The sequence below is a fragment of the Quercus suber genome, unplaced genomic scaffold (genome assembly GCF_002906115.3).
Source record: "Quercus suber isolate HL8 unplaced genomic scaffold, Cork oak 2.0 scaffold_278, whole genome shotgun sequence".
Taxonomy (NCBI): domain Eukaryota; kingdom Viridiplantae; phylum Streptophyta; class Magnoliopsida; order Fagales; family Fagaceae; genus Quercus; species Quercus suber.
The window spans coordinates 174740-190544 of NW_027069734.1; positions in this window are offsets into that span (position 1 = coordinate 174740).

Consider the following 15805-nt stretch of genomic DNA (forward strand, 5'->3'; position numbering starts at 1 on the left):
ATTTTAAAGAAATAAAAGTAAAAAAAATGTAATCTTTCCTCTATTATTGACGAGAACAAAGCAATTGGACAAAAGGCAACAATTTCATTCCATTGAATCCATTCCATTCTCATTCCTTTATTTATTTATTTATCTTCCCTCATAAGTCATAAAACAACACTCCCAAATTTGGGATAGAGGGTGGATGGGCAACTAGTTGTGGCTATCTTACTTGAGTGTAACTATAATAACTCTTCTACTTGTTAAAGAATCAACGCCTGAAAAGCTTAAACGGTGATGAAGAGCTACAAACACCCAGGTGAGCCAAGTCATAATTTGACAACACCACCACCTAGGACACCAATGATTTTAGACGATCAAAGGCAATAATAGTCTATAATTTGAACTAACATCACACTCTCGAAGGAAAAAGTGCATATACTAGTTCACCTTGACTATATAATGTACATGCTATTTGGCTATAATGGCTTATGCTAATTTAGTTAATGTTAAAAAATAGTCATAGCTAACCAAATGGAGTTGATTCAATATGCTTAATAGTTCACACTTCACAGACTTATTTATGCTAAATGAACACAGCCAGTTAACCTAACAAAGATGAGAAGCTTGTTCAAGGAGAGGTAAAACCGTAAAAGCTAAAAACTAAAAATTACTATATACAATCCTAGTACAGGATTTGTGACAATTACGATGATATCCTCTTCTTAAAATTTCCAAATTTTAACAGGGAAAAGAGTTCTATGAACTCTAGAATAGTGTTAACAGCTAGCACTAGCACTAGCACTAGCAGTATTCGTGAAATAGTAATGCATCAGAGATCAAACACCTTCAACCTATAAATGACTCTAGAACAATTCAGCCGAAAAAAAAAAATTGAAGACTCAAGAACAGGGTTCTAACTTCTAACTGCCAATTGATACGCTCCTAGGCTATAGGATTAGGAACATAGATTTTGAAGTTCAATTCCACAAATTTCTCTAGACAAACTTTGTGGACCAGTTGTAAAAAGTAAAAACAAGTTAAGAGTGGAAAAGCCATCTCCTCCCAATCTCTAATTTAGGTCATTCCGATGCAAGTTCTTAATTAATTTCTCTTTTTAAGGAAGCTACATTAGAATAATTCCTAATATTCCTACCTTGTGTGTTTGGTAGATGGAAACAATGAGAAAATAAAAAAAGTGAAATGATAGAAAAAAATTTAATTTCTTATTACCTTCAATGTTTGGTCAAATGGGTTTCAAATGGCAAAATAATAAATCCATTTATTGTTCACATTTTCACACTACTTTTCTCTCGAATTGGGGGGGGAGGTGGGGGATTGAAGTTTGTGGGCCCAGGAAAAAATCACCCGCCCCATTTTCCGTCCCCCTCCACTTCCTCTCATCAACCAATCAATGAAAAACTCCTATTTTTCCTCCCCTTTTCTGTCCTTTTTCATTTTACCCTAACTAAACATAACTAGAAGTTTAAGCGGTCAATTTGTTTTTTTAGCAATAAATACTGGAAAGATCAATCAAATAAGTTTGTTCAATTAAAGAAAACATAACTAATAATCATAAATAAGTAACGAACAGCTTTTAGCTTTTTCTCACGTAGGTCTCTCTAGAGGGGCCTAGGTCAATGAAACCCATGCCTTTATTCCTTGAATAGAGCTTCTTTTTCCCGTGGTGGAAACTCGGTTTTTTTCTCCTAGTTTTTTCCTCATAACACTTCACTCCATACCATATACCAACCTTGCTGCGTGCTCTGCGAATGGAAGACCTTGCAACCAAGTGGGAACGACTGTCCCTCAAGGCGAAGGAGCACGATACCGTCGCCCTTCCCCTTGTCGTAGAGAGCAACAGCAGAGTCCTTGTTGCCAGACTCTTCACCAAACGTAGAGTAAATCTGGAAGCACTTACTAGAACTCTACGAAGCGTGTGGTGCACCGTCCAAACCTTTGAGGTTCGCGATCTGGGTTCAAATATAGCTCTGATTCTCTTCGACAATGACGCTGATCCATAGAAGATTCTTTTGCAGGGGCCTTGGTCTTTCGATAAATACTTGATTGGTCTATATAACCCCAAAGGTGAGGAATCGGTGGACGACGCAACTTTTGAGCAAGCATCCTTTTGGGTCCAAATTCACAACCTTCCCCTCCAGTGAATGAACAAAGCCATCGCGGAAGCCATGGGCCGAACGTTGGGCACTGTTGAACAGATTGATGCATCGCCCACTGGTGAATGTCGTGGCCGTTACCTCAGAGTCCGTATCACTCTCAATATCAACCAACCCCTGTGTAGAGGAAGAATGGTGAACGTTGGTGAGATGGAACCTCAATGGGTGTCCTTCCAGTACGAACGACTACCGATTTTCTGCTATTGGTGCAGGCACCTCAACCATGACGAAAAAGACTGCTCACTATGGACTGATAGCGGCAGCACGCTGAATTTGATGACCAACAGTACAGGGCTTGGCTGCGAGCCTCCACGACCAATCTTCAACAACCACAAGTTGTCAACTGCAACAACAAACCAAATATCAATGCTCCTCGTGGCCCACCCTGCCCTCCTCGTCAAAAGCCATCTCCAACCACAGAACAAGCTTCCGAGACGGCGGCGGGTACAGAAGCATCGGTTTCGAAGCCTACTCGCACCGATATGGCTATCCCCACAAACCCGGAATCAGTTACGCTACATTCTCCAACTAATCTGGAAAATTTGGCAGATTCAAATCTTTTCAACGTGCATATCACGGAGATTGACAATGATTTGAAAAATTTTCCAAACACTTCACAGTCAACCACCCCACTTAAGGCAGGTATGGATTCTGCGAACCCATTTGCGCCATGCTCTCCAAACCTCGTACACCCTGTCATTCCCGCAGTACATGTTAGTACCTCCTGCTTGACTGACACCCAAACCAAACACGTGTTGAATCTGGAGCACGTGCACTCTAGTGGGCCAAAAAATGTCCTGAACCCAGCCTGAGGAACATGGAAAAGAATTGGGCCTCCCAAACTAGTACTGGACACAAAGCCCACCACCTTGCTAAGTACTGGGCCAAAACATAAAACTGAGGATATGTATACCATGCATGACTCTTCTTTGGATAAAAAACAGAAGTTAGACGAGGAAGTGAAAAGCTTGGGAAAGATTATGGCGGACAACCTGGGATCGGCGGTGGCTGCTTGGCAGCACCATCTGGTCCAATGAATATCCTGAATTGGAACTGTCGAGGACTTGGGAACCCCCGAACAGTTAACGCTCTCAAGAGAGCATTCAGAAAACAAGGTCCCCTCTGTGTCTTCTTGATGGAGACAAAGCTTTCTACAGATCAGTTGAACGCTAAAAAGCAGCACTGGGATTATAATCAAGGCTTGGTGGTCTCTAGTGATGGCTTGAGTGGCGGCTTAGCTCTTTTGTGAAAACCTGATACTAAGGTACATGTACAGAACTTCTCACGTTGGTTTATTGATGCTCATGTGTTTTGTGCCACCACAGGACTCTGCTGGAGGCTGATAGGCTTCTATGGCCATCCTGAAACAAGTAAACGTGAGGAAACATGGACTCTCCTTGAGTCTCTTAGCCGATCCAATCATCTTCCTGGGCTTTGTGTCAGTGATTTTAATGAAATCACAAGCCAGTCTGAGAAAGCTGGAGGTTGTCTTCGTCCAGCTCGTCAGATGGATCGCTTCCGCAGAACCATTCATCTATGTAACCTTATTGATTTTGGCTACGTTGGCTCCCCTTTCACCTGGTCTAGAAACCATCCCACTGAAGGACGCATTCATATTCGTCTTGATAGAGCACTCGCAAACAATGCGTGGAGGTCACTCTTCCCATGCTCCACTGTCCACCACGTCGCCATGTCCACCTCAGACCACTCTTTAATCTCTGTCCACTTGCAACGCCCCAGACCACGTAAGCTTGGTGCTCGACCTCTGTTCCGCTTTGAAGCCATGTGGCTTCAGGACCCACGATGTGCTGAGGTGTTCCAAGATGCTTGGTACGAAGGGCTGTACAAACCGGATGGTGTTCCTATCACGAACTGCCTTGCCAGTTACTGTGAACTTTTGACAAGATGGAACAAAAATGATTTTGGTCATGTAGGAAAGCAGATTGAAAGACTTGATAAGAAGCTTCAACTCCTTGAACAGCACCCCATCCGAAATAGTGCTAAAATATATGAAGTTCGAGCTGCTTTGAACCGTTGGCTTGACATTGAGAACACCATGTGGCACCAAAGATCACGAAACCTGTGGATTACTAATGGTGATCGTAATACTACGTTTTTCCATCAAAAAGCATCTAGCCAAAAAAACAGAAACTCCATTCAAGGTATCTGTGATTCAACTAGGAGGTGGCAGGAGGATGATCACACTACAGAGACCATTATTCTGGAATACTTTAACAATATTTTCTGCTCCAATGGCCCTACTGATACTTCATTGCTTGTTGATGCTATTCAACCACTGGTAACAAAAGACATGAATAAGTTTTTGACTCAACCTTTTACAGCGGATGAGGTTCACAGAGCTCTCAAACAGATGCATCCAAAAAAATCTCCTGGACCTGATGGTATGCCTCATCTTTTCTTTCAACACTTTTGGTCTCTTACGGGTGAGTGTGTCACAAAAACTGTTCTAGACTTTTTGAACTTAGGCAGTGTGCCTCCAAATTTCAATGAAACACACATTGTACTCATCCCAAAAGTCAAAAACCCTACAAAAATAACTCAGTATCAGCCAATAAGTCTTTGTAATGTCATCTCTAGGCTTACATCCAAAGTCATTACTAATAGACTGAAGCATTTCCTGCCATCTATTATTAGTGAAAATCAGAGTGCATTTATGTCTGATCGCCTCATCACTGATAATGTTCTTGTTGCTTTTGAAATTATGCACCACCTAAACCAAAAAACTAGGGGTAAAGTTTGTGAGATGGCTTTGAAACTAGATATGAGCAAAGCTTTTGATCGTGTTTAATGGGGTTGCTTAAAACAAATTATGCAGAATATGGGTTTCAATGAGAGATGGGTAAATCTTATGATGCAATGTATTACCTCTGTTACATACTCTGTCAGGATAAATGGTAAACCCCGAGGCCACATTATCCCTACGTGGGTTTTGAGGCAAGGGGACCCCATTTCTCCTTTCTTATTTCTCTTTTGTGCAGAGGGACTGTCAGCACTTCTACACCAATCTTCAGCACAGGGTCATCTTCAGGGGGTTTCTACTAGTGCACATGGCCCACGGATCTCCCACTTATTCTTTGCTGATGACAGCATCATTTTTTGCCAAGCAACCACAGAACAATGCAGCCATCTGGAGCAACTTTTGGATATATATGAAAAAGCTTCAGGCCAACAACTTAATAGGGAAAAGACTGCCCTCTTCTTTAGCCGGAATACTCTGCCAGACATTTAGGAAGCCATCAAAAATCGCTTTGGGGTAGAGGTCATTCGACAGCATGAAACTTATCTGGGGTTATCTTCACTAGTGGGAAGATCAAAACAAAACACTTTCAGAGCTCTAAAGGAGAAGCTTGACAACAAACTTTCAGGGTGGAAGGAGAAGATGTTATCTCAAGCAGGTAAGGAAGTGCTTATCAAGGCGGTAGCACAAGCTATCCCTACATACACTATGAGTGTCTTCAAGCTCCTTGATGCTCTCTGTGATGACTTGACTAGAATGATTTGAAAGTTTTGGTGGGGCCAAAAAGATGGTAGAAATAAAATGGCGTGGCTTAGCTGGGAAAAAATGTGCGCCCCCAAAGAGAAGGGTGGGCTGGGCTTTTGAGACCTAAAAACATTTAACCTAGCCTTATTGGCCAAACAAGGATGGCGGTTACAAAAATATTATCAATCACTGGTCTACAGGGTAATGAAGGCCCGTTATTTCCCAAGCACAGACTTCTTAAATGCAGAACTGGGCTCCAAACCCTCATACGCATGGCGCAGCATCTTCTCAGCCCTACCGGTAGTGAAAGTGGGATGCCGGTGGCAAGTGGGGGATGGTACATCCATTGGCATCTGGACTGACCACTGGATACCACAACCATCGACCTTCCGAGTGATATCACCACCAGCTTCACTGCCGTTGGACTTGAAGGTTAGCTCCCTTATCAACCCGGACTCTAGTGATTGGGATGTTCCACTGATCACACAAACCTTCCTACTTGACGATGTCAACTCCATCCTCGGCATTCCTCTAAGTCGCCATAAACTGAAAGACAAACTAGTATGGGCCTACACACCTAAAGGGAGTTTCACAGTCAACAGTGCCTACAAGGTGGCGCTATCCATGACCCAAAGCTCTTATACTATTGAGACCTCCCACAGCACAAGCCGAAGCAGCTTCTGGCGAATGATCTGGAACCTCCATATACCAAACAAAATAAAGCTCTTCACTTGGCGAGTCTGCCAAAATATCCTACCTACGAAAGCAAATCTATGCCATCGCCACATCCTTGATAACCCCATTTGTGAAGCATGTGGCCTAGTCCCAGAAACTACTGGACACCTTTTTTGGGATTGCCATATTGCAAAAGAAACATGGAAACTCTTTGATATCCCTTTTGATAAACATGGCATCAGCTACAGAGATTTCATGGATTTTCTTTGGCATTTGGTTTTCACTAAACATGTGGGTACAGACATTCTTGAGCTTATTGTTACTACAGCATGGAGTATATGGTTTAGCATAAACAAGACACGACATGGAGCCACCCGCCAACCACCTCATGAGATAATGACCAAAGCTCGTTTTTTGCTTATGGAGTACCAGGATGCCCACCTTCAGCCCACGCTGTTCAAGGACGCCACAAACAATCACTGGGCCCCACCTGTCTTTCCGTGGTATAAGGTGAATGTGGACGCCGCTGTCTTCGCTCAACTTGGCATGATTGGTATTGGCGTTATCATTCGTGACCATGAAGGTTTTGTGGTTGCTGCACTTAGTAAACGCCTCCCCATTCCACTCGGCCCCCTTGAAGCAGAAGCAAAAGCCTTGGATGAGGCTACGCTCTTTGCATGGGATGTAGGAGTAATGGACGTGATTTATGAAACAGACTCAATCAATGTTTCTCATGCAATTGTGGACCCAGACAATGCTCAGATTACCATTGCTAGTCTTGTCGCTGGAACCCACTCAAAGCTACAGGAGTTTCATTCCTTTGAAGTTTCCCACGTCAAGAGACAAGCCAACTGTCCCGCACATGCTTTAGCTGCATATGCCAAGAATATTGATTTCTTTGTATCATGGATGGAGGAATGCCCACCATTCATTGAACCACAAGTGTTTTATGATGCTTTGTCCTTACCTTCTAATTAATAAAAGTTCCGTACTTCTCATCCAAAAAAAAAAAAAGGCGTAAATACACGTTTGCTCAGGAGACAGTTGACTTAAATTCCGGATAATAAGCCACGTAAGTAAAAGGACAGCATTTGTAAAGCATTTGGAAGCAGACAATGAGCTCTGCTCTGGGATTGCCAGAACAAACCAATTATTTACCGACGTCTAAGAAAAACTGAAACAAACCGTAGTAACTCCTGCACTGTGAAAGATTCCTACATGTGCTATAAAAAGATTTCTACACAGAAGACAATCCTGAAAAGTCAAGGTGGCTTAGCAGAAGAAACGAAGAAAAGAAGTCAAAGGTAATGGAATCGTCTACTTCTTACCCACAAAGGCAAACCAAGGCGAGAGTACCAAAGGCGAGAACTTTGAAGGAGAAGAAAACAAAGTTCTACATAATCAGACGTTGCATAGCCATGCTGCTTTGTTGGAAGGAGCATGAAGATTAACAATGCTGGTAAAGTTAAACCCCTGTTTATAGTGTGTACTTTCAGACTAACAAAAAGTAGCAAATACATTATGGAGCAAGCAGTAGAATATATAGATGAACATGAGAGAGAGAGAGAGAGAGAGAGAGAGAGATGAGAATCATGCGCTTGCTGTAAAGTTTTAAATATGGCAATGCAATTGAATCTTCTTCACCTTGTAAATAAATAGATGCATATATATTTTCCTCTTGATTAGTTTTCTGTATATTCTCTGAAAGGAAAGATTTTCTGGCATGCTTTCTCTATTAGTGAAGTTCTTAACTTACTGATCATAATATAAGAAGGAAGTAAAAGATGAAAAACAAATCACCAGAGGTGTTCTCAAGCAAAGCTTCTTATACAGAGCAGTTGGAAAGTAAATTTGTCTTTGATATTAACTTGTGTTATCTAAGAGTGTAATTGAAATTTTTTATGTTATTTAATACTACTATTATAATAAACTAAGAAGGAATTTGATATGGACATCAAGTACAAACAACTCTCACTGTCACCAGATTCAATCAAGTTTTTACTAGAAACTACTGCACCGAGTCGCAGATTCTCTGCAATTAACTAAAAGATTAGCATGATACTGTTTCTCAATAGCAGCTCTTTTTTCTTGCCTTTTCCAAAGAAATATTTCAAGAAGTAACATTTTGCTTTCTGGAAGAGTCTTAAGCTGATGTAACTATCCTAGAAAGTTTTAGGTGTCATTAGAACAAATTAATCCATGAAAAAATTATCAAAAGGCAATCCTAATAAGAGTTACTTATTGAATATTATCACCCTTAATTAGCCTAAACTGTTTTCTTTTCTGTTCTAATTTTTTTATTATTTTACTTTTCTCTTTCAGAAACAAAAAGACAGGGTCTGGAGCCTCCTAATCAATGCATAAGTTTTAAGTTGCAGTTATACTGTTACACCGACAGCAACTTGAACACGGAATTTTTGACATCTGCTAGGACAAATGTGAAAGCTGAACTAAATAGACAAGTGGTTGCTTCCACCATACATTAAAGAAGAATAAGAACATCAGTGATACTAGTCATTCATGTGAAGGATGACGTGTAGTGACACTTACAGATATATGTACATAAAAGTCTTACTAAGCATCAAAACACTTATCTCATTTTGGATGAAGGATTGCATTCTAATAACCCATATATGCAACTTGAAGATCATCAAGGCACTAAGAGGAACTTCATATGGGTTCCACACAAAGTACAAAAGCAAACATGTTTCTCAGCAAAGAAAAAGGGGAGGGGGGAAAAAGGAGAGAGAGAAAAACTCGAGGCAAACAGCCAAACCCAGTTCAACAGTATCAATAAACTAATTGGAGATTTTTTTTTTTTTAATTTAGTTTGAATTAAATTGAAATAAAAAATATAAATTATTTTTATTCTATTAATTAAACTGACGTGGCTTTTTTTAATTCAAAAAATGCTGATGTGGCATTTAAAAAATATTAAATAAGATATTTTATTATTATTTTATTAGTTGGCTTTGACACCTGGCGCTTCCGTTTGCCATGTCAGCTTCTTCAGTAACCGGGTTAACGGTAGGGATGATTTTAAAAACGATTTTGAAAAATCAGGGACTGACATAAGAGCAAAATCAATTTAGGGACCAAATCGAGAAATGGCCCAAAATGTAGGGACCAAAAGTGTATTTACGCCAAAAGTTTAATAAACTTCTTACTCCATGCTCTCTCCTGAACAGGAGTGTTCAGTCTCATTTTCATTTAGGCGGAGTGTGAGTGTGTGAAGAGTACTATTTGATAATCATTTTGGCGGGAAGCCGGAAACGACGGCGTATCTATGGACCCATCTGAATCTTCTTCTTCTCCTTCTCCTTCTTCTTCTTTTTCTTCTTCATCTTCTGAATCGAGCTTTCGCGAGCTAGACGATGTGTTCCTCCAGGTAATAAAAAAAAACTAATATTCATATTTGTTTATTTATTTATTTATTAATGGAGGTTTATATTATACATACAATACGAGTCAACAACTACTTGTTTTGAATCAGCTTTTAAATTTGCTTTCTTCAAAATAGTTATTTTTAAACCAAACAGAAAGAATGGTAGATGGATGATGATATTGATATTGATTTAAAAGATTTTGTTAACTGTTGCTTTGTAAATTGTAAAGATTGGTGTGGTTTGGATATAAACACTAGTCACAGTCATTAGGATTAAAACTAATAAGTACATAATCTGTTGTTTAATTATATTCATTTCTGGGCTAAACCCATATTATAGTGTGTGTGTGTGCTTTTTTTTTTTTCATTTCAAATAGAACATGTATTGTGGTTTCCTTTTTGAGATACAAGTGAGGTCGTGGTTTCAATACTCGCGCTAAAATTACTACTGCAAAAGGTCTACAAACTAAATTGTGCAATGAATGTGATTGGTTACATTTCAACAAAAGAGTAAAAAGAAAGTTATTGATTATTATTAATATTTTTGTACCGTGTTCGTAAATTGGTGTATTATTTTGTAAGGTTTATGTAGTAAAAATTTAGTATCGCTAATGACACACTTAAAAAAAAAAATGCATAGCTTGTGGTTTTTCTTAACACTGTAGTTGTCTTTTTGTTGATAGTTTACTTTTGTGGTTTCATACAGACTCAAACAAGAATATGGCTTGGGGAAGTCTTGCAGATAAGATTGGAGGAACAGATGACTGTTTCTGATTTACTTGCTGATGGGGAATTGCTGTATGTCCTGTTTACCTCTTCTTATGTATCAATTCGAAAATGGACATTAAAGTGTAAACTTTAATTTGTGGTGAAACACAATATGATTAAGACCAAATTCCAAGAAGACGGGAAAACTCAGAAAATACTTTTTTCATTCTCTTGACTTGAATAAATCATTTTTCTTCACTAGTGCACTGCATTAATTGCTTTGCACATGACCAAACCATCTCAAATACAAACCCCCACCACCCCCCCCCCCCCCTTTTATTTTTTCATTCATGAGAGTCACCCCTATTTTTAATTGAGTTTCTTCATTTTGTATGATCTTTCCTTATATTTCCACTCATCCATCTTAACATTCTCATCTCATTTATGCTCTTTTCATACACATAAAATATTTTATAGCCCAGCTTTCAGCACCATATAGAATGGCTAGTGTTATAGAAGTCTTGTTAAACTTTCCCAAACAATCCCTTTAACTTAATAGGNCTCACATACAACCCCCCCCCCCCCCCCCCCCCCCTTTTATTTTTTCATTCATGAGAGTCACCCCTATTTTTAATTGAGTTTCTTCATTTTGTATGATCTTTCCTTATATTTCCACTCATCCATCTTAACATTCTCATCTCATTTATGCTCTTTTCATACGCATAAAATATTTTATAGCCCAGCTTTCAGCACCATATAGAATGGCTAGTGTTATAGAAGTCTTGTTAAACTTTCCCAAACAATCCCTTTAACTTAATAGGTATTCTACAATTAACAAGTCCAAACCAATATTAGAACCCCAAAAGTAAAGCACAATTCTAGACCCACAAATATACAATAACAACAACAACAACAACAAAGCCTTAGTCAGAAAATTCTAGACCCACAAATATAAATCATCTAATTTAACACCAGTGCCCCGTTTGACGAATCTGGTGCCTACAGCAAGCAATAGGAGCTTAAAAATTGAATCTTTTTGGCACCATGAAAATGGGTTTTGAATCAAAAATATGAACTGAAGCCTTGAATCCCATTTGATCTCAATTTGAGAGCTCCAAACCATGCTGCCAATGCCAGCCAAACAAACCACCAATACATAAAAAGCAAAACCCTAAACTTTCATAATCAAACATTTAAAAGACTAAGCTTTTCACTAAAATTAGGGATTTGCTTCCTAATTTGTTCAACAAACATTAACCATGTACAATTATGAATAATAAAAAATAAACCAAAAATAAAAACCCCAATAATCAATGGGCTTAAAAAGCATAAAATTTTCTATATCATTGGATTAAATGCACAGAAAATACGCTAAATTTCAATTATCCACACAAGAACACATTCATATGGATATATTTTCAGGCACAAATTATCTATTTCAAGCTCTTATAATTTGATTCAGCCAACAAAAAAAAAAACCCTAAAACATTTTTACATAAGCACGCGGGAATTGAATACCGAAGAAGATGGATGAGAATGAATCAGACGGGGAGCTTGGTGACGTCGTTTGGTTGTTGGACATTGACATTGACGGTGCCGTTTTGGAGGTGGGTTCGGGTGTCGTTTTGGGGTAGATTGGTCTCGTTTTCTTCTTCGTCTTCGGGGTCGGTGGTGGCGACGTTGACACAGGAAAAGCGCTGGAGGGAAGAGAAGAAGGCGGAGACGACGGTGGAGCTCACCCAGCTAGCGGCTTGGTCCAGCTTCTCTCGCGATATCATGCTCTGATTGTTGTTGTTGTCTTCCATTTTTTGTTTGTTACTTCTACCTTTTTCCTGAATTGAAATTCTAATGATGGGAATGGGATTGTTTCTGATTTGGAAGTACATTTGCTAAAGGGACAAAATTGGAAATTAACTTTTTTTTTTTTGGAGAAATTAAAAACTAACTTTGTTTGCCAAACAATATAATTAATAAGCACGATTACAAAACTATATAATTAATAAGCACGATTACAAAACTATATTTTTTATTAACATTTTGAGTTTAAAAGACTCAATTTAAGACTTATAAATCGAGTCTCAAAGACTTGATTTTAGTGTTCTGATCACGTCTGATTTGGTGTTTTTTCCATATGGCGTCTACCTAGAAATCGAGTCTCTAAGGCTCGATTTATAAGCCAACCCTTTACAAAACAAGTAAAATGTTTTAAGCCTGCATCTTCAGTCTCCTTACACACATGTTTAGCTCTCTCACGTACAAACTATTCCCCCCACCCCCACCCCACCCCACCTTCTCATGAGAGAGAGAGAGAGAGAGAGAGAGAGAGAGAAAAAAAAAAAAAAAGTTTGCTCAGGAGACAGTTGACTTAAATTCCGGATAATAAGCCACGTAAGTAAAAGGACAGCATTTGTAAAGCATTTGGAAGCAGACAATGAGCTCTGCTCTGGGATTGCCAGAACAAACCAATTATTTACCGACGTCTAAGAAAAACTGAAACAAACCGTAGTAACTCCTGCACTGTGAAAGATTCCTACATGTGCTATAAAAAGATTTCTACACAGAAGACAATCCTGAAAAGTCAAGGTGGCTTAGCAGAAGAAACGAAGAAAAGAAGTCAAAGGTAATGGAATCGTCTACTTCTTACCCACAAAGGCAAACCAAGGCGAGAGTAACAAAGGCGAGAACTTTGAAGGAGAAGAAAACAAAGTTCTACATAATCAGACGTTGCATAGCCATGCTGCTTTGTTGGAAGGAGCATGAAGATTAACAATGCTGGTAAAGTTAAGCCCCTGTTTATAGTGTGTACTTTCAGACTAACAAAAAGTAGCAAATACATTATGGAGCAAGCAGTAGAATATATAGATGAACATGAGAGAGAGAGAGAGAGAGAGAGAGAGAGAGAGAGAGATGAGAATCATGCGCTTGCTGTAAAGTTTTAAATATGGCAATGCAATTGAATCCTCTTCACCTTGTAAATAAATAGATGCATATATATTTTCCTCTTGATTAGTTTTCTGTATATTCTCTGAAAGGAAAGATTTTCTGGCATGCTTTCTCTATTAGTGAAGTTCTTAACTTACTGATCATAATATAAGAAGGAAGTAAAAGATGAAAAACAAATCACCAGAGGTGTTCTCAAGCAAAGCTTCTTATACAGAGCAGTTGGAAAGTAAATTTGTCTTTGATATTAACTTGTGTTATCTAAGAGTGTAATTGAAATTTTTTATGTTATTTAATACTACTATTATAATAAACTAAGAAGGAATTTGATATGGACATCAAGTACAAACAACTCTCACTGTCACCAGATTCAATCAAGTTTTTACTAGAAACTACTGCACCGAGTCGCAGATTCTCTGCAATTAACTAAAAGATTAGCATGATACTGTTTCTCAATAGCAGCTCTTTTTTCTTGCCTTTTCCAAAGAAATATTTCAAGAAGTAACATTTTGCTTTCTGGAAGAGTCTTAAGCTGATGTAACTATCCTAGAAAGTTTTAGGTGTCATTAGAACAAATTAATCCATGAAAAAATTATCAAAAGGCAATCCTAATAAGAGTTACTTATTGAATATTATCACCCTTAATTAGCCTAAACTGTTTTCTTTTCTGTTCTAATTTTTTTATTATTTTACTTTTCTCTTTCAGAAACAAAAAGACAGGGTCTGGAGCCTCCTAATCAATGCATAAGTTTTAAGTTGCAGTTATACTGTTACACCGACAGCAACTTGAACACGGAATTTTTGACATCTGCTAGGACAAATGTGAAAGCTGAACTAAATAGACAAGTGGTTGCTTCCACCATACATTAAAGAAGAATAAGAACATCAGTGATACTAGTCATTCATGTGAAGGATGACGTGTAGTGACACTTACAGATATATGTACATAAAAGTCTTACTAAGCATCAAAACACTTATCTCATTTTGGATGAAGGATTGCATTCTAATAACCCATATATGCAACTTGAAGATCATCAAGGCACTAAGAGGAACTTCATATGGGTTCCACACAAAGTACAAAAGCAAACATGTTTCTCAGCAAAGAAAAAGGGGAGGGGGGAAAAAGGAGAGAGAGAAAAACTCGAGGCAAACAGCCAAACCCAGTTCAACAGTATCAATAAACTAATTGGAGTCATTCACATATATTCTTTTCCGTCATTCTATCCTATCCAAATTCATACTATATATCACCTCCTTAATTAGCAGTCATTTTTTGTCTTCCTCTACTTCTTTTCATTCTCTTGACTTGAATAAATCATTTTTCTTCACTAGTGCACTGCATTAATTGCTTTGCACATGACCAAACCATCTCAAATACAAACCCCCACCACCCCCCCCCAAATTAGATTCCAATTGTTGTCTAATTTTGGGTTATGTGCCCTATTTAAGTTTTTGAAAATCTTATTTTAGGTGAGTTAATGTTATGCAAAAGACAAAAAGTCTAATATAAATAAATCATTAAAAAAATCCAATTAAAAAAAAAAGAGCAAACTTATGTGTGTGTGTGTGTATATATATAATTTAAAAAAAAAACTAAAATAAAAAAATAAAGGTGTAAACATCATTTTGGTCCCTATTTTTTAGAGTCACAGTCAATTTAGTCCCTATATTTTGGTAACGGTCAATTTGGTTTCCACTATTTTCAACTTATAATCAATTTGGTTCATACCGTTAACTCACTAACGGAAAATGCTTACATGACAAACGATGTACATAGTTGGCATATTTAATGCTAATGTGGCAAATAAAATAATCAAAATAATATTTAATAAATATTTTTAAATGTCATATCAGCATTTAATTTGAAAAAAAAAAACTAATTTTTATTTTTATTTCGCAATTTTAAAATGAAAAAAAAAAAATTGCAATCCCAAATTTTCTTAACAGTCAAACACAACAACACTTTCTTAATTTTCTATCTTAAATCATTGAATTCACAAAACATTCAACAACATCTCACCTCTATACAATTGAGAAATATCCAGATCATAAATCACCAATAAGAACATGAAATTTTAGAACACAAAAAGATTTAGCAAATTTTCTCGGTAACCAAATAGAAACAAAAAAAGAAAAGAAAAGAAAGAAAGAACAAACCCATAATGAGTCAGGCTGGTGCCTTTGTGTTAAGTCCAATCCAGTGGCTTTAACGAGGACAAATCTCAAATTTTAAGGGTGGCCAAATTTCTAAACAAAACCAAAATCAAAACCCCAAAAACCCAATTCAAAACACCAAAACCACGTCAAGGTACATTAGTGACAGTGGCCATAAGGCGGAGCTTCAGTTGGTCGCACGGTGTGGCTGGTGGCGGCCGGACGCAACACCAGTGAATTCAATCGGAAAACCTATAACCCAATTTCCAAATCCCAAGCTTTTTC